Source organism: Plectropomus leopardus, chromosome 19 (assembly GCF_008729295.1).
Source record: "Plectropomus leopardus isolate mb chromosome 19, YSFRI_Pleo_2.0, whole genome shotgun sequence".
NCBI lineage: Eukaryota > Metazoa > Chordata > Actinopteri > Perciformes > Serranidae > Plectropomus > Plectropomus leopardus.
The window spans coordinates 7,011,151-7,032,648 of record NC_056481.1 but is presented as its reverse complement, the minus strand read 5'-3'; the positions used below and the strand labels follow the sequence as shown (position 1 = coordinate 7,032,648).

At 38.0% G+C, this 21,498-nt stretch overlaps 1 long non-coding RNA gene across 1 annotated transcript; it reads right to left on the bottom strand.

Moving 5' to 3' along the window:
* Positions 1-17,725: 17,725 nt before the first annotated feature.
* LOC121958913 lies at positions 17,726-20,101 on the bottom strand. Its single transcript, XR_006106873.1, has 3 exons — positions 19,995-20,101; positions 18,610-18,876; positions 17,726-18,315 (listed from the first exon to the last, which is right to left on the bottom strand). It is a non-coding gene; the product is annotated as an uncharacterized LOC121958913 (long non-coding RNA).
* Positions 20,102-21,498: the final 1,397 nt, after the last annotated feature.

Genomic DNA, 21,498 nt, shown 5'->3' with positions numbered 1-21,498 from the left:
ATATAACCTTTTTAATCCTCCGTGCTGATAATAGCCAAGGTTGTAGGCATTATGTTTTCAGATTGTCGGTTCATACGTTTGCCCATTCTCATGAATGCAATATCTTAAGAATGCTGTGAAGGAATTTCTTCAAATATATCAAAAACATCTACCTGGACTTTAGGATGAATTTATAAAGTTTTGGTGGTCAAAGTCACTGTGAACTCACCTGTCTCATTCTTGTGATTGTGATATCTCTCATTACCTTGAGGGAATTTCTTCAAATTTGGCACAAAAGTTCACTTGAACTGAAGGATAAACTGATTAGATTTTGGTGGTCATAGGTCAAGGTCACGGTGACTCATCTCATTTTTTGAAGGTGATATTTGGTCAAAGGTCAAGGTTAACAGTGACCTTGCATTCATCTCATTCTTGTGAAAGTTGTATCTCAAGAACACCTTAAGGGAATTCCCTTAGATTTGACACAGACATACACTTGGCCTTGCGTCCCTCTCATTGTCATGAAGGCACCTTGAGGTAATATCCTCAGATTTGGCACAAATGTCCACATGGATCATAGAATGAACTAGTTAGAATCTGGTGGTCATAATGACCTCGTAAAAAATGTTTTTGGTCCTAACTCAAGAATAAATATGTTAAAATTTCACACAAATATCCAATAGGATTAAAAGGTGAAGTTGTGACATTCTATATCCAAGGGGTCAAATGTCAACTGTGACATCATAATGTTCTGCAAAAACACTTTCCTGGCCAATACTCAACACCGTAATTTAGTAACAGAGGGGGAGACATATGGTCATATACTGAATTGGAGACACTTATCCTGGGTGTCCACCTTGAAACTCTGCTGATTGTATATATATTCTGTGCTCCTGTGATGATGTTGTGAAGCATCCATGTTTCCACAGACATGGGTGTAAACTGTAAGCGCAACTTGACTGGTGTGCGGTGGCAAACAACTGTGCGGTGGTAATATTTGTGTCAGTTAAATGATAGATACAAACTTGGTTTTACGAAGGAAAAAAGGTAATTTCTGGAGGGTATTGCAATAAAAATATGTTTTGGTCAGCCAAGAGAAAAAAGGTTTTAAATCTGTCTCTTGAAGGTACTATGATGTTACCAAAGTACAGCTTTATTGTTTTGTAATAAAAGCTAATTGTATAATGGTAGGTAGCTCTCAGATGAAACGTAAGCACTGAAACAAAATTACCCCACCATTATCTCTAAAGCGCATACGGATCATTTCAGTCTGGATGGGATGAGGGAAAACATCAGCACTTCAGAGCAAGAGAACTGTTTGGAGAGCCTTTAGAAGTGTTTAAGTGTAAACATCCGCACACATGTCCAATACGACTCTGATGGCTCGGGCCTTCGAGACCATCACCTCATTGGATAACGTGCTGACATACACATACACACAGATGCAGTCCGGTTCCAGCTGAGAAGCCGTTGCAAAGTGACAGTGAGGGGATTTTGGAAGCAGGTTGATGGCAGGGGGAGCGCTGCTTAATGTGGCATCTGTCGCAGAACCGAGCGTTCCAGCTGGAACAGAGGGCTCCGGGCCGCTGGGGCCTGGTGTAAAATATACTGTGGAGAAGGTCACTTTCCATAGCTTTACTGAACCAGGCCCAGATCCAGACTGCTGCGAGTGCTGGCTTCCAGTGATGCGCTTACAAACCCAACTAACAACATGCTGAGTCTCTGAGGTGATAATCCACACCAGGCAAACAAGAGAAATGATGCCTCAAATGACTGAGAAGTGTTTATGAATACATAAAAACACACTGGGAGGTAATGTACAGTCTGAATGCTGAAATGATTGAAACTATTCAGACTGCAGGCGACACAAATGTGTGACTGATTTGATATGGCTTACAGAGTGAAAAGGCTATATCATTGTAGTAAAAGCTCAGCTGTAATTAATAACTTTAATTAATGGCTGCATTCCATTTAGGAGTGTCAGTTCAAGGGTCTAGACGTTGCATGCTGACACACTGTCCTAGTTTACTGGAGTAGTGAATGGAAATTAGCCATAGTTGACAGTTTTTGTTGCGCCTGTGCTTTTCAGGGCTGGACCTAAATATTCGGGGATTTGTATATTGGGTAGGTATTCGTTTTTTAGTTTTGGCATTTTGCAGAGGACGAGTGTCACTTCAGTGTTTGTGATCATACCGCTGCGCCTGTGTCACACACAGTGACAGGAATGATCATTTTACCGAACGGTTATTAATGGGATAATTGACTGAGAAGAGCCGTTTCAGTGAAGGTGTGAGCAGCACCGGAATGCAGACATGTGAGCAAAGAGCAGTTTAAAGTAAATATCTCGATTACGGTGTTCATGAGAAAACTCCATAGGAACGACCCTGTTTTGTAGTATTCGTGACTTTGCAAGTGGAAATTTTCAGGGAGTTCCAAGTTCATGACTTGTGACATTTTTGCGGAGGTTTTCAGGAATGGTGAGGGTCATACGTTTTTGCTGGATGGTAAGTTACTGTATTGTAATTTTAGTTATATATAGTATAGTGTTTTTCTTATTAACATGATAGTATGTTTGAGGAAAATATGGATTTTCCAGCTTTATATGTATCCACTGACATTTTGACTTCACATTTCCTGTACTACCTTACACGCTCGCTGGATTCTTATATTGCTGTCCTAGTTGGGTTCAGCAGTGTTTCTCGACTCAACCACTTGAACGCTATGCGTGTACATGACCTCCAATGTTATAACCACGAGCTTACAAATTCCATTAAAAGGCAGCATTCCTCTGAGTTCCCAACTTGGAAATCCGAAAACAGCGGGCATTCCAGTTGAAATTTCTGGTTGGGAACTCATAAAGGTAAGGTCACTTACCTTAATGCAAAACTTCTGGAGAATTTTTCCCTGTGTTTGTGTGGGGAACACAATGTGGCTGATGCACACAAGTGATTTATGAATCCCTAAGGTCACAAATGGGGCTCCTGGAGACATTAATCCACACTGTCTTCTCAAGAATAGTTTTATTCGTATTTTATTGACAGTCAAATGATTAGATGGTCATCATCATCACAAAGATCAGGCACCTAACAGCTCAGAACCACATCTTCACACAGAATGAATTGCTTAAAAGTAATTTCCGTCATATCTTGAGAAATGCCCAGTGGCTTGCATCCTATCTTTCTCCATCAGTGATTTTTATCACCGTCATATCACATTTTCACTTTTTCGTGTTTCAGAAGAATGTGCATAACTCTTGCTGTCTCATATTCAGTACATCTTCCCTGTTGGATTCACTTGCCAGTTATGACTTTCGTGCTTCTGACCTCGGTTATGAACAAATTTGCAAGAAGCCTGAAATGTGACTGCTAATAGGATACCTAATCTTCCATTATTAATGCATTAGCCGCTGAATGCAAAACATTTGCCTCTGCTATCTTCCCACATCTGGTCATTGATCTCATCTGCCAAGTAATCAAGCATTGTGCTCTTACTTTCGGGTGTGTATGTCCCTGTAGATTGGTTATGTATTGCCGCTCATATCACAGGTGCTGCCCTGATTTTTCTTATAATATCATGAAGTCCTTGGCAGAAATGAAATATTAAAAAAAACATTACAAAAGAGCAGAAGAAGACTGATCAATGAATCAGTGACATCTAAGTTTTTTCACAGCTCTAGTTTTTAACAAAATACTTCCATCTATTCATTTAACCATTCATTCACCCACGTATCCATCTTCTAAACCACTTATCCAGTTCAGGGTTGTGGCAAAGAATACGTATTAGAGAAAGTAAAATACACTATAATGCTCAGTTACAAACTCATTTAGGGTTTCTTTCAATCTAAGGGATATAAAAAGGGATCTACATTAAATTAAGCATTCTGTAGACAATGAGTTGATTGCATTTAATTAGAAATATTATTGTTCAAATGCCAGCTAATCTACCCATTTGTTTTTGGCCTAAATCATAAGATATCTTATGAAAAGTTAACTAAACTAAATAGCGCCAAGATATCTTGCAAAATAGCCCCTTGATTAAGGAAAAGAATCATGGTTAGGCATTGCAGAAGAACCTTGGTAATGATTGTTCCAGGTATTCAGTAAACCCTCAGGTGTAACCAAGTTATGGCCTTTAAAAACCTTTAGATTTTGATTCAAAATGCATTAAGATATTCATGAATATTCTTACCTTTATTTTCTTTTGGATGCTGTTCATCGGACAGGTTGCGCCTCTCTGTCAGCCACTAATTCCTGATGAAATACTTAATCCTAGTTTATGATATTACAAAAGCAAGTTAATCCAAATGTCTAAGTGATATAGCATTGATGATTTCATGGTTATTTTTTTCCATTAGTGTCAAAGCGCAAACTTTTAACATGAGGAATCAAAATAGCTTTTAAATTGTACGGAACAATAAAAATGTGTTTGAAGAATGTGAAACCCTTCTTGTAATTGCTGGAAAAGCTTTTAGTGCGTCACGTCTGATTTAATGGCCGATGATGGTCCCACTTATTTGGGATATCTTTATTTTTAGCTTCATGAGCCATTAAATCGCCTTACCGTGAAGCTCACAATACCAAGTAACAAATGATGCTCCTCAAGTAGCAGTAACCTTGGTTGCGGTTCTAATTATTCCCCTATGATGTCATATCTTCAACAGGCAGAGATCGTTGGAGAAATGAGAGAAGAACCTTTTCAAGATCCTTTTATCGGAAGACTTCAGAGGGCCACCCCATGTAAAACATCCGGTATGTTTCATGTCAAGCAGTAGCCATTTGCACACAGAATTACACAAAACAACTCACATTTAAAATTAGAATTTGTTACTTGTATCTGCTTTAAATTAGAAGATCTTAAAACTGCCCAAAATATGTGGCCGATCAAACATTTTCATTCATTTTGAAATAAACCAACACATAAATATCGGGCATCACAGGCAAACTAATTTAAAAAGAACTAACGAGCTATGTTTAATATGCCGCTTTGCTGTGAGCCTCTGAAGCTGAATTTAAACAGATTTCACCTCAAGTGGAATTCATCTTCAGTTCAAAGAGTGTTGGACACACACACACACACACACACACACACACACACACACACACACACACACACACACTTCTGACGCGAATCACTCTTTTTACGTCGCAATTTCATCCGGTACAGCTTGCCTTTATATCAAGCAAACAATTGATCTTGGAGAAAGGGAGTTTGTGAAACCACCATGTTAGTGCAATCTGAACTGCTTTTTGATTTACACAATATTTTAAGACAAGGTTTGTGTGTGGTGTTTACCAGTGGAGACATTAAGCGTGGGCATCCGAGGCTTCTTCCCTGAATGTTTGTTAATATTTAATATATTTATTTAAACAGATTTCACCTCAAGTGGAATTCATCTTCAGTTCATATAATATATTAAATGTTTGATTTTTATTTTTGTGAGCCTGTAGGATTGGAGGGTACGTTCTATTTAAAAATCCCCCAAAATTTTTAAAGGGAAAAAAAAATCTGGGAAAAATATTTAGTGGAAAAAAAATGCCAAATAACTTTAAAGCCAAAATGCCAAAAGTTTATAAAAATCTCCAAAAATTGTGAAGGGGGAAAAAAAGTCAAAGAGGTTTAATGAATAAATAATAAACAGTCCCTAATATTGATAAAAGGCCCTGGATTTAATTATTTGTCAATCTGTCCATACTAGTACTTGACTAGATGTACTACTTTTTAAGTAGTCTGTATGTACCCAGTGCTAATTACTAACAACTTCTTTAACATCACAATTCCTAAATAAAGTACATAATGTTTTTCATGGTAAATAAGGTGCCAGAGTATCTAAGAATTGGTTCAGGCTAAGCCCCCAATGTCTTTAAATCCTTGAAGTGCCCCTGATGTCTCCTGTTGTCTTTAAAAAGTGTTAACTTCTGTAGCCAGGGAAGAGCTTGTTGAATTTCTCTATCTCAAATCTGTTGGGTTTTTTTTTATGCATTCAGGTTTTGTGACAAGACTTTGATGTATGTTGCATGAGCATGTACAGTGCGTTCAGAAAGTGTGATGACAGATCTACGCTTTTTATAATAAATGTTGAAGCTCTGTACTTTAGCCCATTATATTTTAAATGAAAACCTAACCCCGATAAATTAAAATTATAATGTCAGATCGCATATTTCGAAGAGCAGTCCTAATTTAAACATAAAGTTAAATGATATCTTTTGAAGCACACAGTGCACAGAGACTAAAAGACATCACAGTTTTTCCGTGCTGCCACTCACACTTTCTTAATGACTGACTTTCAGAAAAAGCTCCCATCAATGACAGCCGTCTACTCTCAAGACGGCGACTGAAAACAAGAGAAGAGGTAAGTTTTTTCTTTTTCTTACTATAGAAATCCCTACATTTCGTTTTTTGCACCAACCCAGGATGCTCTTTGGGACTTCATGGTTCTTTTTTGTCTCCGTAAAAAAGATTGAGTGAAAGCACTTCTTGTCCTCTAGAATTAGCCTTGGGTGCCCTTTTATATCGCCTGTTCTAATGGCAGTGAATTATGCTGACAAAGTAAGTGCTGTAAAGGCCGTCAGCCAAAAGACAAGACTTGTTGAAGTTCTCATAAAATTCCAGGAAAAAACAGGAGGACAGTGCATCGAATTCTCCTTCCCACATCCCCTGAGTGAGGAACAAAGCTGGGTGTTAAAGTTGGTCCTGGCTGTGAAAATGCAGTGAAAGCAGCCCCGGCTAATCCTGCAGAGAGCCATTGTGACGCTAATGATACGCCGCGCGTATTTCTCCTGTCTGGTCCCACTGACCCTGACGCGCTCTGATCGGGCTTTAAGGAAGCTGAGGATTACATCAGCTTTGTTTGTTTGCTGGAAGGGGAGAATGCAAGGCACACAGACCTTGTTCTTGGTGAGAGGCAGACAAGGGCATCTCCGAGAGTTATCTGCCAAACAGACAGTAAAGCAGCTCCTCTCCCCTCCCTATAGAATATAGATTTTTCATCACCCGTCCACTTTGCCGGTGCATCCATCTAAAGCGGTGCATTGCATTAGAGTCTACATTTTGTACATTATTCAAGAGTTTCTGACACAATGGTCCACTCATCCTGCATTGTATTGTTCTTCCTTTAAAGTAGGTACATCTGGCAGTGTCTGCTTTCTGAAGCATTATGCCTCACTTTTTAATGCCTGCCATATCATAGAAGACTTTCGAAATACTTTAGAAAGACTAAAGTCTGACACCCTCTCACATGTAAAGGCAGTGTGGGTTGGTCGGTATGTGTTAATTTTAGTGACATTTTGAATGTGAATGCCAGTGGGACCCCTGATAATTGGGCCTGTGACCAGTGAGCCTGTTCTGCAATCCATCCCAGATTGTGGCCTTTTCATTATTGCATTTTTGGGCCTAAACTACAACGTCACCATCCGGCTGACAGGGTTAATATTTGTTGAGCAGGAATTGCACACCAGCACTAGTGAAAATTTCATGTGCCTGCAATGTACCATCTAGGAATTTGCAGAACCATTTCTGATAACAACAATAAATAAAATAATAATTGTTTAATTGTGATGGTGATTCAGCACAAAAACAATAGGCTTTCAGCCATTGGGTGAACCCCTAATAAATATTATATATAAGACAATATATTGAAGCAAAATAATGAAACAAGTAAGACATAAATTAACAGTATAAGCAAGATACAAAAAAGAAATTACCTGAATAAAACTGTGACAAAAATCTGTTAATTTTTCGGAAGTAATTTTAAAGACTATCTTGGCATTTTTATTTAGCCACATCCTCTTGTTGTCAGCATTCTTCTGGCTGTAGCTTCACATCTACCATGTAATGGAACAGGCTCAGCCGGCTTCTCTCATAGGTTGTATCAGCAAAGGTTAGGATACTGTTGAGGTGCACAGTTACCCAAGAAAATAAATGAATGATAAAAAAATACAAGACAAAAGACAAAACATCAAGATAATACATGCAGATTGCAAATCCAGACATGGAAGCCCGCAATATTTTCAATGGTCACTTGACTGCTTGGCGGAGATGCATTCAGACCTCTGAAATTGGGCATACTTTACCAACAGGGACACTTAAGAATACAGCAGACATTATTATTTTCTGTCCTTTCTCCCTTGTATTGTACTAAAGGCCTATTTTACCAGTCCACTGGTTATTAGCCTTGCCAGTGACCAGTATGGTTCTCAGTTGCTTTAACAAGAGATCCAAGTGTTCTTTGGGACTGTAATCAGGCCCAACACAAGGTGAGTGGCTTCCATCCACAATCTCTCTGAGTGTGTATCACAGGCATGTTTGAAATGCATCAGAGCTTCCCATCCATCTGAGTTTAAGATGTCTCCATGGAGATGATTGACGACAGTAAAAGGCCGCTCTGGAGAGAGGCCCCGGGTGAACAGATGAGATCACAAATCTCATCTCTTCCTCTGTCTCATTCTCTTTCTCTGTCACAGTCCCCCACTCTCATCTCTCCCTCTCGACAACGTACACAAACACGGGTTCAACACACACACACACACACACAGACAAACAGTGAATATCTGAACATTTTTATCACTTTTTTTTTTTTACCCCTTTCATCATCAAGGTGGCAGTAAAAGGTATATAGAAAAACAAAAAAAAGTTGCAGACAGAGTCTTAGCAGGTCTTCAAGGTTCTTTGGAAGAAGTGAGTTGTGACTCTGTAGGATGAATTAAAGTCTGGACATATTTGACTGGACAGCCAGAGTCTACTACCAAGATGCCGCAGGCTTTGTTTTACTCTTCCACAGTTGGAATCAACATTAAAAGACATTTTTATGCCTCCACACCAGTGACAGCTGTGGCCAGAGGCATTGTGTTATTGGGCTGTCCCATTCTCGAGAATGGAATATCATCTCAAGAACGCCTAGAGGGAATTTCTTTAAATTTGGCTCAAATGTCAACTTGAACTCAACGATGAACTGATTAGAGTTTGGTGGTCAAAGGTTAAGGTGACTGTCACCTCGTCTTAGTCTCGTGAATGTGATATTGTAAGAACACCTCTAGGGAATTTCCTCAAATTTGGCACAAATGTCCACTTGGACTTAACAATGAATAAACAAGATTTTGGTGGTCAAAGGTCAAGGTCACTCTGACCATGCATCCATCTTATTCTCATGAATGTGATTTCTCAAGAACATCTTAGGTTTTTTTTTTATTTTTATATTTGGCACAAATGTTAATTTATATTTGAGTGAATTCATTAGATTGTTGTGGTTGAAGGTCAAGGTCACTATGACCTTTTGTTTGTTTAATTCTCATGAACATGAGACGGGGGGAGATGTGTGTAAAGCAACCATGTTTCACAGATATGGAATTAAACTGTAAGTGCAACTTGACTGGATCGCAGAGGCATACAAATGCAAGGCGATATATCTAGTTCATCATATAATCTGTATTCTTTCCCTGAGAGTTGGACTTCGTCAAGTGATTTGGCATTTCTCGACCATGAAAACAGATGTTAACGTGGGCTTTCATGGGAAGGTAAACTAGGAATCAGTCCAAAAATGGTTAGTTTAGTCATAGCGTGTGCAAGTGTGGAGAGACATACACATTAAAAGACCGAGAAATTGCCACAGGCTGGACTCAAGGCCATTTTTACCATCACTTTCCAGGAATTTCACTCATTTAGCATATCTAAAACATTTCAGAGTCTTGGCACCCGACCATGGCCAGAAGCTATGAAGAACCTTGATTCTCTACAGTATCATGTCCCTCTGTCATGTCATTTCATTAGTGTAATGACCCATCGATTTAGCATTTATGCAACAAATTGTATTGAGGCTGGCTGTTGGCCAAGTCAATCACAGGCAGGGCCGGCTGTGCATCTTGGCAAAAGAAGGTGATTAAAATGATTTCGACGAGCGAGGAGGATTTCTGTTTCTCCACCCAGACAAACAGGATGCAGCCCGCTGGCTGCACACCTGACTGGGTTTCCTCCATTCTTACCTTGTCTCCCTCGGGGTTGGGAGGAAGCAGGTGGAGCCGCTCCACCAAGGTTCTGCACGTTTAGCCTTGTGAAGTATGTGGTGGCGAGATGTGGATGGCTCAGAGAGGGGGCAACAGATGGACTTGGCAGTATTGGGTGAGGGCCGGAGCGTGTTCACAACAGGAACAGATTGAAATCCTGCTCAACCTCAATACTCTTGTTGAAGTCGATTTGGTTCTTCTTCAACATTCAACGTTTTTGTCCACAGAGGGTTATCTGTGGACAATAATACAATAATATGCATAGAAAGACCAAAGTCCCTTTGCCCCTGCCTTACACTCACAACCTGGCTTCTGCTGCCAGTTTGATATTTGTATTTGGCAAATTGGCAAGTCTGACCGATTTGCACATGATGTGTGCATTTTTCTGTGTTTGCCCTTCAAACACAGACTGTGTGCCATTTGACCTGCAGAAGTTTGAGAGTATGAGGTCGTGTTAAACAGTAACAAGTTACAGTACTGTGGTTGCTTCTTTCTTTTAATGGGTGCTGGTGTTATTTCAGAGGAATAATGTGTTTGCTGACTTACTACAGGGTAGATGGGAGGGTTTATATCAGTTTGGTCTTTCCTACATTTAATAAACAGGTTTTTCAGGATACATTTTTCTCAGGTTATTATATTTCATCTGTGGTGAAACTTTTTTCATGTTTTTAAAGCTGGGAAAATTAGTAAAATGATTAATACTTAATGATTAATAATTTGACAGCAGTCAAGTATGAAGGGATACAGAATATTCATGTTTTGTATACCTCATAATTTGTAAATCTGGTCTCACACCCATGTGCATGGGATATGACAGTCTGCCTTGTAAGCCTGTTTGAGCTGGGCGACGAGTGATGCAAGATACTACATTGATATTGGATCAGATCCCCATATCTGAGTAGATTGAGGATATCTGATAAGATTGAGTATCCCCATATCTGAGTAGATTTTTGGACATTGTGTAGTCCTACGGAAGTCCTGACAGGAGATTTTGGTTTGTTGTTAGTTTGTAATATTATTTCTCCCCATCTCTTAAAGCAATTTTTATTTTTCCAGGATTAAATCTAACTTTTTTTAAACGCTGTGAAAAAGGGTAGATTTCTTTTGGTGGGGGGCCAGTTTTCAAAGTTTTTTTTCTCTCTGAAATTATTCACAAATTAAAAGAAAAACAACAACTCATAAAATCATCATGAAAAAAAAATCTTGCTTGCCTCTCGGAGCTTTCACATAATCCATCTCAGTGTCAATATACTTTGGCACTTGGTACATATTTTCCAGTTGATGTAATGATGGCCAGTTTAAAAAATTAAACAGCAGTCTGGTGGAAGTCTTTGAAAATCTGCAGAAAAGTCTGGTCAGGGTTGCAGCTATGCCAGCAGTACAAGGAGCAAAAATCCAAGTCTACCTTCGTAAATCGATCACACACAATAAAAATTCATGTCTGAAATTACAGTTATGCTTGAAGTCTACTGTAGGTTAACGCCTGGAGCTATGGCAAAGTTTGGATAGTAAACAACTTTTTAGGTCATAATTCGCTAGCTTTTCCAAAAAATGACAAGATGTTCCAATGCAAGCTGACGAGAAGGCGCAATAGGCACATAAGATTGTTTGACAAGGGATAAGAGACAACGTCCCTGCGTGAAATAAGTAAGTAAGTCATGTAAGAAGGCAACTTATGACCCAGTAACTGTCCTCTCTATTCACCGTATCCTCTCAGGTAACGAGTTAACCCCTACTGTGCCTCTCTATTTATAAATCACCCGGGGTTTTTTCAGTTACTGTGAATCTGTGCCCTCAGTGTCAGACTTTTTGTGCAGGCAGTCACGGGGGCTGAGCTAGCTGATGATGGTGTTTAAATAACTGCGTACCACAGACCGACAGTTTGATAAAGCCTTTTCAGATGCCTTTCACAGCTATTTAAAACTTTGAACCCAGAGCAAATCAATGCGATTTCTTTATAAAATGTGGGAAAAATGCAATGTACAACTTGGTGAGAAATGTTTCACAAATTGCTAGAAAGTAGATTTAGAAAGAGTAGATTTGGAGAATTAGTCAAAGGAAAAAAAGCTTTATTAAGAATAACTAAATTTACAGTCAGCAGATGTGCATATTTAAAATTATGTTACAAAATCATTAGAATTTTTAAGCACTTTCTCCACATCGCTTCTGTTTTGAACTTTTTTTTTCTTTCATAAATAATTTTCAGAGGGTTTTTCTAATTTATTGCTAATTTTGGGGGTCATTTTTTTGTTTTGTAGCCTATTGCCTTCTTCCTGTATTTTTAAAAGAAATCAAGCCAATTTGTTTAGATTTCAAAGGGTTAAAACACACGGTCTCATTTTCATGTTTTGCGATCCACAGACTCTTCTTTGTAGTTTTTGGAAAGCACCTTTGATGGAACTAAACTGAGTGACAGAAATCACTATAAGGAGTAATATAACAAATGACCTCTGCTGTAAACTAATTATGGTCCTTGCAAATATTATGGTTTAGAGAAGATATTAGTGGACACGTTAGATGTCATCTGAGGATCTTTGACCTTTGCCCCCCCCACGTGTTGTCCATCACGACATCAGATAACAACGTCAGTTGCCCACACACATGCCTGTTCCACTGCTGCTGCAACAAGACCTCCTCAAAAAGTGCCGTTTGTCCCCATTCATCTCACACGCCGCTCCCACTTTAACATATTGGCATTTCTGACGTGCTTGGCGGTAATTGTCAGCCACATGGCGGCTCCTCGTTTGTTTCACTGACATTTTGCCTTTGGTTGATTGTGTATTTAACAGGGGAAAGAAAGCAAAATTAATTGGAGAGAGGCCCTAATCTGTCTGCTTGAAATGTCACCCCTGTATTGTGATGCCTGCGCGGACACAGTGGCACACAAGAGGCAGCGACAGAGGGGAGAGGGAATTAGGGAAATGCAGAGAAAGAGAAGCTAGATAATAAAACACAAAATGTAAAAAGGGAAAAGAAGGAAGATAGACAACTGTGGGGTTTTGACCTCAACATTACATTGCATCACTCTACAGCGATTGACCAAATGTGTATGTTGAGGGCTCTGCAGTTGAGCTCTAATGATATAGCAGGAGTTTTTGAAGCTTTAACAGAGGAGAGACATAGAGGATTTGTTGTTTTCCTTTGGTTAGTCTGTAATACTCGTGTCTCAACAGTGTTGGAAGTTTGCATTCAAGGCATAACTGGGAAAGTACAAGATGATCAAAGCATTATTATCCAGCACTCCCGAGTTTCTAGTCAGCCACTATCCACCGGGTCATTTTTGAAATGTCACCACTGGCCCCAGGGAGTCCCTGAAGAACATTGACGGCCGAGACAAACCTAGAAAACCTTTTTTTTTTTTTTTTTAATTTCTGCACTCACTTTCCTGCTTGCTTATCTATGACAAGATTTTGTGATTCTGCCTGGTTCAGCCGGAAAGGGTAAGACAAGCTGTCCCTAAAAAGCCAAAAAATTAGATAAAACCAAACTACCTTTTGAGAGTTGAAACCAGAGGATTTGTTAAACCTTTGTTTCATCATGTAAAATTGTATTTACATTTTTTATAAATAGGAGACACACCGCAGATTATTTATTTGTTTATTTATGTTAATGTAATGGTCAGTTTTGAAATTTTGGGCTTCCATACTTTGTTTTCTTTCAGATTAGTGGAAAGGAAATTTCCAAAATATACACTGTAAAAAGAAAAAAATTAACTCAAAAAAGTTTGTGTTCAAGCTGTAATTCTAAGTTGATTGAATTATTTACATTAACTTTTTAAAGTAAAGGCAAATAGTTTCTTAAAATAGTGCGTTTTAGTGTCTGTTTTAGTTGGGATTTCTGTACTTTTTTTAAAGTGATAAGATAATGCCTTGTTTGAATATTTACACATAAAATTTCAGAAATCTTGTAAACCACAAAAAATCTAAATGTTAATAGTCAACTGGGGAAGTTTTATGTTGATGTCTATCAGGTATCTAATTTTTGTCTTAAAAATGTTTTTCATTTTCTCAAAAATATTTTTTTTTCTGATTCTCTGAAGCAGAAATCTTCACCTCAGTAGAACTTATATACACCAAACTTTTCAGTTTATTCTTATCTTTATTCTGAAGGTTGTTACAGAGGGGTTTGTTCATGTATCATTCATAGACTGATTTATGTAACATGTTATTCATAAAAACTAAAAATGTATTATTTATGACAGTTGACAGTTTTTTCTGATTCATGGGATGTTAAAAAAGATATCAAAAATTCCCTGTAATACTTCTGACAAATTTTACCTTGGCTTTATCCAATGTTCAGATTTCTACACTGGAAATGTATGAAAAACTGGCACATGTTAAAATAATTATTTGCATATTTAAACAAAAACATCCTGAAAACTAGTAACTAGTAAGTAGGAAGTTTCATAATGATATCTTTTGGTTAAAATATTTCCCCTCTTATTTTTGGTTTTAAAATGTTTGCAATTTTACACTACATATCTTTTAAGGCCACTATCAAAAATATTTGTTTTTCTCATAGTCTGAGCCACAAATCTCCATCTCACTTACATGCACCAGCCTTAAAGTTTGATTCCTGTCTATATTCTCAAGGTTTTTAGAGAGGGCTTCATTTATGTATCATTCATAGTCTGATTTATAAATTATTTTAGTACTAAAAGCTTGCAGAAAAATTGATTATTTATTAGCTGTAGACAGTATTTTCTTATTTAAATAGTGAAAAAAGTCCCCCATATTAATAGTAATATGGCAATAAAAACATTTATCCAATGTTCAGATTAATTTTCTGAATATGTAACCTAATTTGTGCATATTTAATTTGATATTTAAATGAATGCATATTTAAATATAACATTTCAGAAAACTTGTAATTGCATTAACGTAAGTAATCAAGTGAGGGAGTTTGATTGTGATATATTTTACCCCCTTATAAATACAGAATAGTTAGGGTGCTGGGAAGTAATTTTTTAGGTACAAAAAAAACAACCAAACAAAAAAATTATATAAAAACGTGCAAAATAAAGAATATAACAACATGTTTTAATATCAAATTCCTCATTTAAACCATTAGGGGACACGGTATTGAGGAAATAAATCCAAAATGTCTCACGCTGGAGGAGCCAATGTGTGGATATTTATTTTCTTTGTTACACAAATATGTAGTTTTATCTGGCACCTGGCCTCAAAACAGGTTGTATATGCACACAGCTACTCTGCTGAACTTTTCACCTGCAACCTTCATTGTAGAGATTCTGGAAACTCATATGGAACAGCATATGAGTCGGGGCAAGCAGTCTCCTAATGTCTCTGAACAAAAGTAAACACAGAAATCCCCCCCAGAAATAATCAAACCCCAGCGTGTGATGGTTTTGTTACACCTGAACTGTGCATCCTCAAATTCAAAGGGAGAACTCAGATCCTCAGAGTACTCTTTTTTACTCTTTTTTTTTTCACCCTCAGGGTCAGAGATGTCTTTTCTGTGCATCTCAAATATAAGAAAACTTTCCTAACAACCTGCTGCTGCTCATTCTTTACCAGGAACACAGATGCCAACGCAGAAATGAATTTGCACCTGAGATCTCAGCAGCATGTTGGCTGAGAATTTCTTTCAAGTTTCCAGGCACAAGATCTCTCTTCCCATAATGTAGCGTATTGTTCACACAATGGCTCGACCCTTGCTGTCCACCTACGCTCTATAGATTCGTACAAAAGGCGAGACACCTTAGACCCACCGCCGGCGCTGTAGGGTGATCAGATGTCTCCCAGTCCTGGTTTTCACACAGCAGTGTCAAAGCCTGGGGAACCCGCATTGGAAAATAATTGAATTCACTCTTCCAAATGACCTCAGGCGCTGACAGCAAAGGATGCTATATACTTGCATCATGCTGCTAATTAATTACACGTCTCTATCATTAGTTGGGCCGTATCAGATACACTTTTGTCCTTGATGTTACTGAAACATTTATTTAACGTTTTTCCTGAGTTTTTCCCTACCATCTGGTCATCTTAAGGGTGTTTTTAGAGGATGTTGGGATGCACTGTAGTATACATTCCTCCAAACATCGTCAAGTTCACTTATAAATACATATAAACATCTAGATTGGTGAAATGTTGAATTATTTTAATGACATTTATACATTCATTCATTATCAATGATTGATTTCATTATCAATGATCAATGATTTGCAGATTGTTTTATATACAGACAGTATGTTAAATATATAACTCCAGAATGAACTATAGCTGTTGAAATAAGCTTCTTGTTGTATTTGCTAAAATTGTCTTTATATGTGCATATATTTACAGGAGTCAGCGGTTAGTGACAGTATCAAACAGTTTATAAAACATTTTTTTTAACAATTTTGAATCAACGCAACCATAAGAAGTCCCTGAGCATAGTCACAAATATACACGACACATATTAGGCTGATTGGTCCAGCAGTTTGCAAGATTAGCTGCAGAGAGACCGGTAAACAGATTAACTAGCGCTAACGCACACAACTTAACACATCATATCATGATGACTAATGAGACAATCTGTGAAAAAAAAATCTCTTTTACTTGTGGTGCTTTAAATAGCCTAATAGCACGAGAGCAAAACCAACCAATCAGAGCCAAGGAGTCTCTACCTCACTGTTTCCCAACTTGGACCCCTTTTCTATCATCGAGTAAACTGACAACCCCGGACTAAGTGATATATTTTAAAGATATTTCATATTATAGTCAGTCCATAGCCATAACAATACAGAACAACCAATGAACTATACAATTAACCCAAATAGTAAACACTATAAATGCAAAAGGTTTTTGAAAAACAAGCTAATTGTATGAGTTTTGAGATGATTTCTTATGAAAATTGCACTAGAGATAAGTTATTCTGATATTTTAAGGAACTTTTTGTTTGGTTTTCTCTTTGTAGTCTGTATTTTTTAAATTTTTGTCATTCATATGTACATAATAGGCTTATTTTATGACAAATTCATGCCTGAGCATTGTTCCATTACCTCTCCTGTTTGTTTAAACTGCGTACTTCTCTGATGCAGGAGGAGGCTGATAAGTCAATCAATGGTGACCTAAACTTAAATAACAATTTAATGTATTTTTCTTCACAGAAGTGACACATGCAACACACGCCTTAATATTAAAAAAGGGGTCACGACCCCCGTGAAGTTTTGGCGACCCTTAATAGGTGTCAGACCTGATGTTTCAGGGTGGGGAACCAGTGCTGTAATGCAGCTGTCAATCACTGCTTATGACCTGCATGAATTGTTAAACTAGGCCTCGATGATCAAATATGAATCGGGATTCTGTTACTGCATTGTCTATTTCTCACCTTAAATTTTTCAGAATCATCTTTTAGTGTTCTGTTTAGCAGTAAAATTAGAACGTTTGTGACTCAGCCACATGTTGGAAACAGTCAAGCTGAAACAAAACACGCCAACCAGCTGTACAATCAGAAGGAGACAAAAAAAGACACAAAATAACACCATACACAATCAAAAAGAGACACAAAATGACCAGAAAGAGACACAAACTATAAAATGATGTAAACAAACAGATGCAAAACAACACAAAAAGAGGTAAACCACCACAAAGCCAGTGTGTTTGGCTCCTGTATAGGAGAGGTGGTGGGGGCTTCTGCCCAGGGCCCAATTGTGTTGTTTTGTGTCTCTTTGAGGTTTTTGCTTTCTACCTCTTTTTTATTTTTTCATTTCTTTTGAGTTAGATTTATGTCTTTCCTTTTTAGGTCACTTTGTGTCTCTCTGTTATTGTTTTGTGGCTCTTGGAGACAATTTTGTATCTTTTGCTTTTTGTGTGTCTCTGAAGTTATTTTTTTTCTTTTATTTTGGTCTCTTTTTGTCTCTTTCTGTTTTGTTTCTTTTGCAACTTTTTTGTAGTTCTTTAGCATCTCTTCATGATCTTTTTGTGTCTCTTCTTAGTTGTAACAAGAGTAATATTTTTGGAAGTGATGGCCAGGGGGGCCCTGACACTTTGGGCCCCTCAGCCTGTGTCCAGTTGGCCTGTTCGGTAATCCATCCATGACAACAGCGTTAGAGACTCCTTGGCTCTGAATGGTTGTTTTCTGAGAGCTGCTGTGATTCTAGAAAATGCTGTTGAAGCAGAAGGAAGAGGAGGACAGGCATGATTTTGTTCACATCTGTTGTCCTCCAAAATATGGTGACAGTTTTAGCAAATGTGCCAAAAAGCTAAAACTTTAAAATGATTATTTTCCATCTCCAAGTCAAAGAAAATCCTATGGCATGACTCTCATGAAAGGTGCTGCAGGATGCTGAGAATCAACACGGCATAGAAAAGCTGGTCCTGACATCCAAGGTTAGGCTCTGTCATCAAAAAGAAGAATAAAATAATAATATAACAAATGCAAATTCACAGAGTGACATTTTTGAAGGGAGAATTATTTCCACTTCAGTGGCATTTTAATTGCAGTATATGTACACAAATAGAAAGACAAACATTGATGCATATCCACCTCTTAAAATGTCAGGGTTATATATTTGTGTTTGCATAGATTATTACTCATCTAAGCCAGAAATTGCTTTCCCTTTTTTGTTAGACATCAGAGCAAGTAATGGCCAAGCAGTTATATAAGGATTTTAGATGTGATTGAGACTTACATATGAACCATCTGAGGCACATCCCACACATGGCGACAACGCTGGAGATCTGAAGCGCCCTGCTGCACTCTGGACTCATCAGACAGTCCCTGGTCTTTAAGCAGCACGTGGGACATTTGCTCCCCGAGCGTTTACTCTGCGTCTCTTCGTACCTCTGAGGTTGAGTTTGCCTCGTGTCCGTGTGCTTTTCACTCCAGTCCTCGCTCTCACCTCTTCCCATGATGCTTTTTTTTTTCAGTAAGTGCGTTGAGGATGAATGGATCAGATCTGTGAAGACAATGGCAGGAATGTGATACTGCACGTGTGCCAGCTTCTCGCTATAGCAGAGTTTTCACAGGGAGTAATATGAACCACATATGTGTGGACTCCCACGCTCTCAGGCTTCACAATACAGACGTTGTTTACAATACCAACATCTGATGTCTAAAATGTCATAGTGCAGTGATTTTGTTGTTTTTTTGAGACTTGGCAGCTCTGGCTACATCACTGAATGCTATGAGTCAAGCTTTGTTCATTACGTTTATGAGTCTGTTTTGTTTTCATCTCACTTTGGTTTTAGGAGTGTTTGCAACTAACCAAGTCACATTCCTGCTTCAGACACTCTCTTAACCCTGTAACGTCCGGCTCAACCGTTTGGTAGAGCACATTACAACTTTTGTAATTATAGCACCAAGCAAATTAAAAAAAAAACTACAAAGAAAAAATAATTCCATTGCTCCTTTAATTGGTTAGGACATTGAAGGGTTAAAATGTAGGCCATTGTATAATCACAGTAACAGAATCTAAATGGGACATCAATTCTAGTAGACTGACCCAGATGAATCTGCGTGATAAAGCTGTTTGATCTAAACGTGGATTTCTCCTTTTAGAATAACAGAGGACAGAACATACTATGTGCAGAACTGCTCAGTTTCATTAAAGAGAAATTATCTTGTGCGAAGTGTGAATCATTAACTAAACTTAAGTCGCTTTATGAACACTTTATTGAGTGAAGTCACATTGATTTGACAGATTAACAAGTCTTCCACACTGATGATCATTCCTCGCGCCAGGAGTTGAGGCCCCCTGTTTTAACTGTCGGATACAATTGGTCCCAAAAGACATTATCAGATATTAAGTGATAACCCTGATGGTGAAATAACATCTTATCTGTGCCATCCGGTGGCTCCATCATTTATTACCGCCGACAGTAAATTAGATTGCTGGCATCTGGAGGGTATACTGGCATTTTGAGTGCACCTTTCCATCTCATTCTGCTTTCAAAACTCCATTGGTTTTCAATCATAAGTAATGAAATTCCATCAGCCTCCCTGGCCATGAAAGCGACTCGGAAAGGAAGTGCGAGGCGGCCATTAAGAGTAGAGAAAAACGAGTAGCGGTCTTACCCTTTGCTTTCAGAGTCCCCTCTCTTGTCGGTTTGAATCTTTTCTTTTTGTGGAGGAGTGAACACCTTCACCTTTCAGACGCTCACACGCTGTTATGAACAGCAGGGTGTTGCTCTTTGTGTCAGCCTCGGCTCACATGAACAGAACAGGCGTGTCATCAGGTTTAACAGGTTTGACCAAGTGGACTGCCCTGATGGGAAAGATTTTATTTACAGCAAACAAGCCAATCTGTCTTGAGGGTGCAATGAGCAGTGCAAGTGTGAAAAAGATGTTTGCTCCGAGAAAAATAACCCTTCGAAACCTGGTCAAATTTGCTTTATTTTGCTCAAAAACATTGGAAGAAGGCAATGAGCAACTTAAGAAGAATGACAGAGAAATTGGTTAAAAAAAAAAAGTACAAAAAACATTACCTAAAAATGAGCAAAACAAATAACATGAACAAAATAACCCAGACAAATAAAAAATTAGTTTACATGTTTCCCTTACATTAGCATATAGCTTCTCTCAACATTATAAGCTATGAAATGTTAACACTTGCAGCAGCGTCCTGGAGCAGATGACCAGAGGGAGAAATGTTGCACATCAGGATGTCAGACTGTAGCAACAGCAGAAACAACTGTTGGAAACATTTTGTTCAGAATGGGAGGAAACCTGAGCTTTTAACTCGTTATTTAAAACTTTGGCCACTCAAGACACAAAATATCGGAAAGTTTAAAAGGTGACCTATAAATAATTATGTATCTAATTTAGAAAAATTAAGGTTTTTAAATATTTATATGAATACTCACATTTTTATGGTCAGAAATATTAATTTGCTTTACGTAGATAGACAGATTGACGGATAGACTGATGTGTGGAGAGAAATTTCAACATTTCATTTGCATAATTCCTCTAATTAATTCATCTCCACACATGCAGTAATATTGTCTTTTAGGAGCCGGTAACTCATACATTTCTCCTTCGGCAGCGTGACAGAATATGTTCACAAGTGTGCTTCTTCAGCGTTGCTGAGGAAATGCAATCAAGCTTTAATAAATAATTACACTGGATAATTAATTGATTAGGCTGCACATTTCATTACATGATGAACAATGATGAATCGAGAAAAGCAATTTAGGGAAGCAATTAAAGCACAAACAATTGGAATATATTCAAAGAATTGCACTCCATTACGAAATGGAATTACTTGCCGAAGCATTCATCATCTATGAATGTAGCTACGTAAAATGCACAGTAATTCATTAATTTCATCTCAACAATGGATTGGAATTGGTGAATAGGAAGAGAGGAAAACATAGATGTGTGTGTGCATGCGTGTCAAGGAAAAGCAGGGAACAATAAGAAATATCCAGAAAGTTTTCTCTAGTTGTGCACGATGCAATGATGTAATGATCAGGCACAAAAGAGCGATGTTTTTTTCCTTCCAAGGACATGTAATTGATGCACTTAAGAGTAAAAAGGTGTTGTCATGAAATAATAGAGTTAATCAATATTTTCCATCCTG